The sequence below is a fragment of the Leucoraja erinacea genome, chromosome 17 (assembly GCF_028641065.1).
Source record: "Leucoraja erinacea ecotype New England chromosome 17, Leri_hhj_1, whole genome shotgun sequence".
Lineage (NCBI taxonomy): Eukaryota > Metazoa > Chordata > Chondrichthyes > Rajiformes > Rajidae > Leucoraja > Leucoraja erinaceus.
This window is the reverse complement of record NC_073393.1, coordinates 2,416,831-2,428,856: the sequence shown is the minus strand read 5'-3', so window position 1 is coordinate 2,428,856 and position 12,026 is coordinate 2,416,831.

The following is a 12,026-nucleotide window of genomic DNA, read 5'->3' as shown; positions in this document are numbered from 1 at the left end:
ACTTACAGAATTCTCTAACCTCAAGTAACCCTTGCCTTCCCTCTCTCTCTCTCCATCCTCCCCCCCCCCCCACCTTCCCAGTTCTCCGACTAGTCTGACAGTCCTGATTAAATTTTATCTCTGTATGCTTCGCTGTTACCTTCTCCAAGTTAACAATGATCTATTCTACATTTTCCGTGATCTCCATCCCCTTTGGCTCGTTTTCACACCTGACACTTCCTTATCTCTGTATCTCGCTCTCCTCTTACTCGGCCTGAAGAAAGGTCTCGACCACGGCCCGAATGGGAAGAAATCACCCATTCCTTCTATCCAGAAATGCTGCCTGCCCCACTGAGTTACTCCAGCATTTTAATTCTAATTCCTGGTAAGTAATTATTATTAATGAAAATATTAAACGTGATGAAAATAAATAATCTAATGATTTTAAAATGTAGCACAAGATGATCACGGCTTAAACCGCAAGTATACAGTTTAGATTATTGTTTTAGATGCAAGGAGTTAAGAGCAATGAAGGAAGTCAATTTCTTAATGTTTGTCTTTGTAAAAATGTTGCCAGTTCTCTTGATAACAGAAAAGTAATGAAGTTAAACAATGATCACTTACAACAGCCAGAAACTTGGGTGTGCATAAGTGTGCGTAATATTCCTTTAACATGGAAATAAACTTGTGCCGGGGAAAATGACAAGGGAAGTACATCGGTGATGAACATTGAACAGTACAGCAACAGGTCTTTTGGCCCATGACAATAAACAATAGGTGCTGGAGTAGGCCATTCAGCCCTTCGAGCCAGCACCGCCATTCAATATGATCATGGCTGATCGTCCACAATCTATACCCCGTCTGAACTGAACATGATGTCAATCTCAACTGCCTACACATCCACAATTCCCTCCATTCCCTACATATCCATGTTCCTCTCTTAAATGTCACCGGCATGTTCCAGGCACCCACCATCCTCTGTTTAAAACAACATGTACATCTGTTTTAAACTTTGCCCCTCTGACCTTAAAGTTATGCCTCTAGTAATGGACATTTCCATCCTGGGTGAAAAAGGTTCTGGCTTTCTATCTGTGCTCATTATTGTATAGAAACATATAGAAACATAGAAATTAGGTGCAGGAGTAGGCCATTCGGCCCTTCGAGCCTGCACCGCCATTCAATATGATCATGGCTGATCATCCAACTCAGTATCGCATACCTGCCTTCTCCCCATACCCTCTGATCCCCTTAGCCACAAGGGCCACATCTAACTCCCTCTTAAATATAGCCAATAAACTGGCCTTGACTACCCTCTGTGGCAGAGAGTTCCAGAGATTCATCACTCTCTGTGTGAAAAAAGTTCTTCTCATCTCGGTTTTAAAGGATTTCCCCCTTATCCTTAAGCTGTGACCCCTTGTCCTGGACTTCCCCAACATCGGGAGCAATCTTCCTGCATCTTCTATCAGATATATACTTCTATCAGATCTCCCTTAGGCCTCTGATGGTCCAGAGAAAACAATCTAATCTGCAAAGAACATGAAATGTATTATTGGAGTTGGTGAATCTCCCCAGCTCTATGGGGAGATTCCACCTCTGACCGAGAAGATCAGGTGGAGAAGGATGAGGCTCACTGTGGTCACTGCCACCGCCACCCAGAGATTCCAGCGAACAAGATTGTGCTGTGGGAACCCCACCCATGGAAGTCGTGACCCGGGACGATGCTGAATACGTTGATGGAAGACGCACGTGTAGAGACAAAAGAGGAGCTTGCCAGATGCACGGAGGACGGATGTGTAGTGCGTCCGTCACCGCGCCCGACGGAAACCAGCACCACTGCGTCACTAATGTTTTCAACGATGATAATAATAAAATGAATTGAATAGGAAACAGTGGGAATATTTAAGAACAAGCTAGAAATCTGTGAAAGGGGTTCTTGTAAAAACCATATGGGAAAGAAGGAGTGATGGACTAGATTTTTTTACCTAACTATTTTCATATCCGCAAACCCGCATGTAGTGTGCAGCATCTTTAAAATTCTATAACACAAGTTGGAAAAGGATTCAATTTGTCATGCTTGCAAGGTTTTCAATATGCTAAAAGATGTGGGAGCTTGAGACTGTCTCATTTCTACTGATTTCTGAATGTAAATTAGCAAGAAACAGCTTATTGGTTTTGTGACTTAAAATGTGCATCTTAAAATCTGAATAAATTTGCTTTCAAGTACACCTAGTCGAAGTTTATAAATATGCTTGATTACATCCTGTTACATCTTAAATTTGAAATCTGCAAGACATTTTGTAATGTTTGCTTTAGTACTTTGCATTTGAGATGGGTATTTATGACTTGACTATGAAAGTTAAAACAAGATAACAGTTCAATCTTCCTATAAAGGTGTCATGTTGAATTATAGACATTACAGCAGAGAAGGAAACTATCTGAGATTCATGACTCCACCAGCAATTCATTTGCTACTTAACCAAATTTCTCTTCCATGCTATTTTCTTTTATACATACTTTATTACTTGTACAAGTCCATGTTGGTTGTCATATTAGAGACACAAGGAACTGCTAATGCTGGAATCTTGAGTAAAACACCAAGTGCTGGAGTAACTCAGCTTGTTTTAACTCGGACTGAAGAAGGGTCCTGACCCAAATCTTCCACAGATGCCACCTGACCCACTGAGTTCTTCCAGCACTTTGTGTTTAATTGCTATATGTCTGCTTTAAAAAAAGCTGATTACAATTTGTTTTAATTATTAGTTTTTATTTTCCACCTCCCCTTTAGTAATCAACAGTCAATAAATAATGCCTCGTTTCTAATTCGCCAACTCTCAGGAACATCATTTAGCGTTTCATAATCAAACCTCTCATAGGTCCTCTGTGTCCAGCACCAGATTTGTTTTAGTCATTACTTGAGACTTTTGAAATACAGCGCGGAAACAGGCTGTTTTGCCCATCGAAGCCATAAGTATATGTGATAGGAGCAGAATTAGGCCACATTTCCCATCAAGTTTACTTTGCCATCCAATAATGGCTGATGTATCTTTCCCATTTAACCCCATTCTCCTGCCTTCTCCCCATAACTGTTGACACCCGTGCCAACCAGTGTCCATCCCGTACACTAACACTATCTTACACACGAGGGAATCTTTTTTTTAAACAAGTTTAAACAAGTGGGACGACAGATGGCGCAATGGGCTAAGTGTTCGGCTGGCGACCGGAAGGTAGCCGGTTCGAATCCCGCTTGGAGTGCATACTGTCGTTGTGTCCTTGGGGCAAGACACTAAAAATGTGCTATATAAATAAGATTTAAAAAAAAAGAAAGTTATCGAAACCAATTAACCTACGAACCTGCACATCTTCGGAGTGTGAGAAGAAACCGGAGCACCCGTAGAAAACCCACGCGGACACAGGGAGAGCGTACAAACTCTGTACAGACAGCACCCGTCGTCAGGATTGAACCTGCGTCTCTGGCGCTGTAAGGCAGCAACTCTACAGCTGCGCCACTGTCGCCCTATCCATGAAAAAAAATCCTACATAACTATATCCTCATGTTCTGATAATTTTATTTATGCATTTGATCTTCCTTTTAGTCTTACTATAAAGGGCCTCGCATAATAGTACAACTGTGGTCCAAACAAGGTCATGTAGAAATACAACGTTTTATACATTGTCACTGCTACATGTGTAAAGTCTAGAATATTTCTTATTTTCTTCCCCATTATGTGTATTCTACTCTCTGCCTTCAACGACATCTACTGCCTATTTGCCCATTGCATTAGAAGTCTACATCTTCCAGTATCCTCTCTGATCTGCCACTATTTGCCATCAACTCTAATTTGGTATTATTCCCAAACTGTACCCAAGTTTAAGTTATCAATGGAAGTTTAGTAAGTAAGTAAACTTTATTTATATAGCACATTTTAAGTCAACTTGCATTGACCCCAAAGTGCTTCACATAAATTAAATAGTAAGCTCCATTGCAAACCATAGGAAAAGGTTAAAAAAAGAATAAAAAATGGACACAAAATATTATAGAGTTCAACACAAACGTCCCCCCCACAGCAGAATCAAAACATTTCCACTGTGGGGGAAAGGCACCAGAAAGGTAAGTCCTCTTCCTCTGTGAAACACCCGAGGTCGGGGCCCATTTGTGGCCGTGCAGCCAGTCCGATGATTTTCAGGGCCCTCTTGCCGTAAAGATGGAACATCGGCGTCGGGTGAAACATTCCTCAGCGGCTTGGAAAAGTCTGGAGCGGCTGTCCCCTCCCCGGGGACTGGAGACCGGGGCACTTGTAGTCCTCAGGCCGCGCCGGCTGGAGCTCCGACCCCGGCGAACTCGATCCCTGGCTCTGCGGCGCTCCAAATCCAGCGCCGCCCGCAGCCACAGCTCCGCGATGTTGGAAGTCGGCGGCCAAAGCGCTCCGGAGCTTACCGCACGGCGACCCAGTAGGCATCGCCCGCTCCGTGTTGGTATCCCAGCGCTGCGCCGCCGAAGCTGTAGTCCCAGCCGGTTCCGACAGGAAAAACGCCGCTCCACTTTCGGTGATAGGCCCCGAGGACAGGGCGAAGAAACAGCACGGAGGGATGCTGCCTCTCCGACCAGGTAAGGGGGACTCTAAATAAACCACTTTCCCCCTTCCCCACGCCACATAACCCCACATTTAAGACCTCCACTAACCTTTTTAACATGAATCTTACTATAAAATAAAATCGCGAAAGGTAGTACAACGGACTGGTCCAAGCCATACACAGACGGTAGAAATCCCGCACATCCGCCACTGCTATTTGTGGAACCTAAAGTTTAAGAATATTTCATATATTCGATTCCCCATTATGTGTATTCTACTTTCTGCTTTCAACAACATTTACTGCCTATTTGCCCATTGCATTAGAAGTCTACATCTTCCAGTATCCTCTCTGATCTGCCACTATTTGCCATCAACTCTAATTTGGTATTATTCCCAAACTGTACCCAAGTTTAAGTTATCAATGGAAGTTTAAGTGAATGGAACCTAAAGATTTTAAGCAAGGTCCAGCATATATTCGATACTCTGCATATTTTGTAAAGACATTGCATCTATGGCTGCAGTCTCTTCCCTCTTCCAGCCGTTCCCAGCGCCGCCACTTCCAAATCTTGCCATTGAGTAAAGCACCATCTGCAGTTCTCCTCTGTATTGTACATTGCAACTTGTGTACAATGTATCGTGACTTGTTAAAATAAGTAATTTACATAGTCCACCATTTAAATGTACCCACTTGTTCTTTGATTTCATAATAGATGTAAGAATGTACTCCAGCACTTCTGTGATCACGTTCAAATTCACATTGAAGGGAGTTGCTGATGGTATAAATAATGTGTTCAAAAACGCCGCTGTAATATGGAACCCCATCTCTATTAAACCCATTATCTCTATGTTCAATCACTATTGACCTCAGTATCCCTAATAATCCCAAATCTATCAATCCCATTATCTCCACTAGCCCTATCTCTATTAAAGTCCCCATCAGTATCCGCCATAGAATAATGGCCCTGTCCCACTGTACGAGTTCATTCCAAGAGTTCTCCCGAGTTTGCCCTGATTTGAACTCGGAGATTTACGGTAATGGCCACTCGTCGGTACTCAGGGCTCTCGTGGACATTTTTCATCATGTTGAAAAATCTTCACGCGTCTTTCCGAGCTTACCTGCCATTAGCTAGTCTTCCCGAGTACCTGCCGTTAGCGTTACGAGCCGCTAAGAGACGTCCCCGAGCTCCGACGTATCCGCTACGTTCATTCTCCATGCTTACCACGAGTTTGATTTTCTTTAAACTCGGGAGAGCTCTTGGAACATGTGCCGTGGGACAGGGCCATAAAGCAGCCAGGCAAATTTCAGTTTGAATTTGTTCAAAATTGGTTACAAGAAGATATAAAATATAAACATGCATTGGCATTCAGCACATCGGTACATAAATTGTATTGGACATTGATATTTCAATCATTTTTTTCTGTGAATATGCTCTTGTATGATCAAAAATATATTTAATTTACTATACAGCTATGTGACATGTGATGGTACTTAATACATCTTTGGCAGAGTCAACTTGTGTTTAAATATGTAGGAAGGAACTGCAGATGCTGGTTTACACCGAAGATAGACACAAAATGTGGGAGCAACTCAGCAAGGCAAGTACCAGAGACAGAATGGCGGACTCGAAATGTCACCCTTTCCTTCTCTCCAAAGATGCTGCCTGTCCCGCTGAGTTACTCCAGCATTTTGTGTCTGTCTTCTTGTGCTTAAATATGTCTGATCCTTCATTCAGATTGCATCATTTCGGAACTCGAATGATGTGATTTGTTTTGTCACTGGAATTGAAATCTTCAACAACCCATCTGCCTGAAGATTTCCCCAAAATGCCAGTGATGGAAAATGTTCATTTCCTGCAAGCTCTGTGCTTTTATTTAGTGTTCTTTAGTTCCAAAGTATAATTTACCAAAACAATAAATACATAAAGGAAATTCAATCAGTGTAGATGGTGCTTTACATTAATTGAATCCTCACGTCAATGTTTTCGAGTTATACTTTTAGAGATGCAGCACGGAGACAGGCCCTTCACCCACAGAGTCCATGCCGACCATTGATCAGCCGTTCACACTAGTTCTATGTTACCCCACTTTCTCATCCACTCCCTACATACTAAGGGCAATTTACTGAGACCAATTAACCTACAAACCCGCACATATTTGGGCTGTGGGAGGAAACCCACGTGGTCACAGGGAGAACGTGCAAGCTCCACACAGAGAGCGCCCGAAGTTAGGATCGATCCCGGGTCCCTGGCACTCTGAGGCAGCAGTATTTAGTTTAGTTTAGAAATATGGTGCTGCAACAGGCCCTTCGGCCCACCGAGCCGGCACCGATCAGCATGGGCGGAAATCCTGGAGGGGACGGGGAGCACGCACTCCTGCTTTGAGAGATGAGGGACAATTCCCCCCCCCCCCCCATGCTTTGTCATCCGGACTTTATCAGACGCTTTCTAAGGGCTGAATCGTCCCGTTTGCGGGGCCTTTCAGCGCCCGGCGTGGCTTAAAATCAAACAGCTGCATCGAGGCGATCGAGGCTCCCGATGTTGAAGCCCCCGCCGTTCGATGAAAGACCCCGCGAACGGGCCGATTGAAGCCCCACGATTTGGGGCGGACGAAGCTGCTGTTGCTGGAGTTCAGAGTGGGTCACCAACTAGGTCAGCTCCCGATGTTACCGTCCACAGGGCCCACGGCCGAAGCCTCGCGTTTGTACGCAGGCACGCACGGCCGCCAAGAAATTGTGCCCCTCCCCTCCCGTGTTTTGATAGCGATTTCTGTGCCTGCCGATCAGCGATTCCCGCACATGAACACAATCCTGCATACACTAGAGCCAATTTATATTTATACCAAGCCAATTAACTTACAAACCTGTACGACTTTGGAGTGTGGGAGAAAACTCAAGCAGTCATGGGGAGAGCGTACAAACTCCGTACAGACAGCACCTGTAGTCAGGATCGAACCTGGCACCTGTAAGGCAGTAGCTCTACCCGCTGCACTATCGTGACGCCCAGTTGCTCCACTCTGTATCAAGGGTACTCGTATTCCTTTAAACAATACACCCAGCAAGTGGAAGACTTAAATACGACCAGCCTCTGTGTTAAACCATCTGAGTTGTGTTCTGCCCAAGATTCCAGCATCTGCAGTTCCTTGTATCTCTAATGTTCTGCATTTTTATTGAAGGTTTTCTCCTCGGCAGCTGTTAAAATGATTTATTGATGATGAAGAAAATATTGGCTCTTACCAAGTAAGATCAAATTAGCTCGAATTTCAAGTAATGGTTTAAGTGCTGTTTAGAACAAAAACGTTTCTGCTCTGCATACCAATTCAATATCATTTTTAGGTAATGGCATTTCCTGCTAAGAGCATTGATGACTCTTGATTCTGCAAAAATGTGGGGCAGAATATTTTGCTTTCTCTTCATTTCCCTCATCCTCTGTGTAACCCCACCCAGCTCCCTCCGACTCCGCTCCTACTCCCCTTCTGATTTGACAATTAAGTCCTCTGACTATTTTTAATCAGACTTTTTTTTTTAAAAATATTTTATTTTATTAGAAGTAAGCACAGTCATATGGCACCAAAGTGCCTAATATATATTTTCATAATACATTTTATGTACAACTTCTTTTTTTTTTTTGTTACATTGAAAAAAGATGAGAATAAGAAAAAGAAGTTAGATAGTAAAGGATAGAAAGATGTGAAATATATAGTGTGTGAAGAAAGAAAACGAGTAAATGAAGAAAGTTGAGAGAGAAAATAGTGAAAAGAAAAGGAGATCATTATTTATAGTCTTGACCAACCCTCGTCCAGTCCTGAAACAGTTATTTTTTACAATTGTGTTGCACCATATGATTCCAAAAAAACGACGAATGGAGACCAACTCGTCTATTGCATATAACCTAGTGTTTAATCGGACTTAACTGGACTTTATCTTACACTAATACACTATGCACTGTGGACGGCTTGATTGTAATCATGTATAGTCTTTCCGCTGTTTGGATAGCAGGCACCTAAAAAGCTTTTCACCATACCTTGGTACACATGACAATAAAACTAAGCTAAACACCTTCCTTTCTTTTCAGCGACCACCATTTGGCTGCAACCAGATACCAGATACCAGGCTGCAGCCAATCGTCCGATCAGCAGAGAAGATTTTTGGCTGCAACCTTCCCTCCATTGATGAACTGTACACTGCAAGGGCCAGGAAGCGAGCGGGCAAGATCATCTCTGACCCCTCTCACCCTGGCCACAAACTCTTTGAATCACTTCCCTCTGGAAGGCAACTCCGGACTGTCAAAGCTGCCACAGCCAGACATAAAAAAACAGTTTTTATCCACGAGTAGTTGCTCTACTCAACAGCCAAAAATCTGTAGCCTCCCTTTGATCTGGTATTTTGTTGGTTCACACGCTTGATCAATGGTGTTTTATCATGAATGTTTTATTATTATTAATGTTTAGTGTTTTCTGAGTCATTCGTAACTGTCACTGTATGTCATGTTGTTACTTGTGGGCGGAGCACCAAGGCAAATTCCTTGTATGTGAATACTTGGCCAATAAACTTACTTACTTGCTTTTCAGCCCTTCATCTTTCCCATTTCACCTCCATCCTTCCCCCCCCCATCTCACTCATCTGTACATCAACCCCCGCCTTGCCTGGATCCACCTATTACTAGCAAGCCCTTCCCTTTCCCCATACCTCTATTTTATACCAGCTTTCACCCCTCTAATCCATCAGTCTGAAGCAGGGTCCCAGAAACGCCATATTGAATGATTGAAAGACAGCATAGAAACAGGCCCTTCAAGCCACCAAATCCATGCTGACCATCGATCACCCATTCACGCTAGTTCTGTGTTATCCCACCTTCTCATCCACTCACTACATACCAGGGGCACAATTAACCTAGTGTTTCAGAAGGAACTGCAGATGCTGGAAAATCAAAGGTACTGGAGAAACTCAGCGGGTGCAGCAGCATCTATGGAGCAAAGGAAATAGGCAACGGAGGGCTGAGGGAGAGCTGAGAAGGGGAGGAGACAGCAAGGGCCACCGGAAATGGGAGAATTCATTGTTCATGCCGCTAGGGTGCAGACTGCCCAATATGAGGTGCTGTTCCTCCAATTTCCGGTGGTGCTCACTCTGGCCATGGGGGAGGCCCAGGACAGAGAGGTCGGATTCGGAATGGGAGAGGGAGTTGAAGTGCTGAGTCACCATTAGGTCAGGTTGGTTAATGCGGATAGAGCGGAGGTGTTCGGCGAAACGATCGCCAAGCCTACGCTTGGTCTCACCGATGTAGATCAGTTGACATCTAGAGCAGCGGATGCAATAGATGAGGTTGGAGGAGCACAATTAACCTACAAACCTAAACGTCTTTGAGATGTAAGAGAAAACCCACGCGGTCACAGGGAGAACGTGCAAACTCCGTACAGACAGCACCCGCAATTCAGATCAAACCCAGGTCTCTGGCGCTGTGAGGCAGCAACTCTACCGCTGCACCACAGAAACAATGTGCAAACTCCACATAGGCAAAGAGAAAGATAGATCAGCGGTGTTTAAGAAAGAACTGCAGGGGCTGGAAAAATCGAAGGTAGATAAAAAAAGCTTGAGAAACTCAGCTGGTGAGGCAGCATCTATGGTGAGAAGGAATAGGTGACATTTCGGATCATTTAGTAACACATATAATTGGTCGCCCAATTATAGGAAGGATGTCAACAAAATAGAGAGAGTACGGAGGAGATTTACTAGAATGTTGCCTGGGTTTCAACAACTAAGTTACAGAGATAGGTTGAATAAGTTAGGTCTTTATTCTCTGGAGCGCAGAAGGTTAAGGGGGGACTTGATAGAGGTCTTTAAAATGATGAGAGGGATAGACAGAGTTGATGTGGACAAGCTTTTCCCTTTGAGAATAGGGAAGATTCAAACAAGAGGACATGACTTCAGAATTAAGGGACAGAAGTTTAGGGGTAATATGAGGGGGAACTTCTTTACTCAGAGAGTGGTAGCGGTGTGGAATGAGCTTCCTGTGGAAGTGGTGGAGGCAGGTTCATTGGTATCATTTAAAAATAAATTGGATAGTTATATTGATGAGAAGGGAATGGAGGGTTATGGTATGAGTGCAGGCAGGTGGGACTAAGGGGAAAAAAAGTTGTTCGGCACGGACTTGTAGGGCCGAGATGGCCTGTTTCCGTGCTGTAATTGTTATATGGTTATATGGTTAAAAGGTAGACAAAAATGCTGGAGAAACTCAGCGGGTGAGGCAGCATCTATGGAGAGAAGGAATAGGCGACGTTTCGGATCGAGACCCGGAAGGGTCTCGACCCGAAACGTCACCTATTCCTTCGCTCCATAGATGCTGCCTCACCCACTGAGTTTCTCCAGCTTTTTTGTATACGATAGATCAGCCATGATCGAACGGCGTGGCAGAGTCAATGGGCTGAATGGACTGCAGTGTAATTCTGTTCCTAGGCCTGTCAAACTTGTGACAGCACCCGAGGTCAGGATCGAACCTGTGTCTCTGGCACCACGAGGCATCAGCTCAACCAGCTGCACCACTGTGCCACCCCCTGCATGAAAGTAATATACGTTTTGAAGAAGTCTGAAGAAGGGTGTCGGCCCGAAACGTTGCCTATTTCCTTCGCTCCATAGATGCCGCTGCACCCGCTGAGTTTCTCCAGCATTTTTGTCTAACTTCGATTTTCCAGCATCTGCAGTTCCTTCTTAAACAATATATATTTTTTAAACAGCTTTGTCTCTGATGCGTTCCTCTTTCCTTGAGATTTTGTTACGTTCAAACTGAATGATAAAAATTTCACACTAAATCTTTCAATATGCATCAGTCCTTAAGATGTACGTTCCCAAACTGTTAAATGCCTTTTTGCTATCTCCAGTGAAAGCAGGAGTAAAAGATTTAGCTATCAAACAACAGTTGAGACATTAATCAAATCAAGTCCCCATGCAGCACCAGATAACAGAGTCTTGAATATTGAGTGTTCGTACACCAATGAGTAATGCCTGCATGCAGCAAAAATAAAATGAGTGGAAAGGAACTGCAGATGCTGGTTTATACCGAAGATAGACACAAAGTGCTGGAGTGAAGAGGCTGTCCCACTTTCACAACCTAATTCACGACCTCTGCAGAGTCTGCTGAGAGAATGGAGCAGCTAGGCTTATACACTTTGGTGTTTAGAAAGATGAGAGGGGATCTCATTGAAACATAAGACTGTTAAGAGTTTGGACACGCTAGAGGCAGGAAACATGTTCCCGATGTTGGGGGAGTCCAGAACCAGGGGCACACAGTTTAAGAATAAGGAGTAAGCCATTTAGAAGGGAGACGAGGAAACGCTTTCTCTCACAGAGAGTGGTGAATCTGTGGAATTATCTACCTCAGAGGGCGGTGGAGGCCGGTTCTCTGGCTGCTTTCAAGAGAGAGCTAGATAGGGCTCTTAGAAATAGCAGAGTCAGGGGATATGGGGAGAAGGCAGGAACGGGGTACT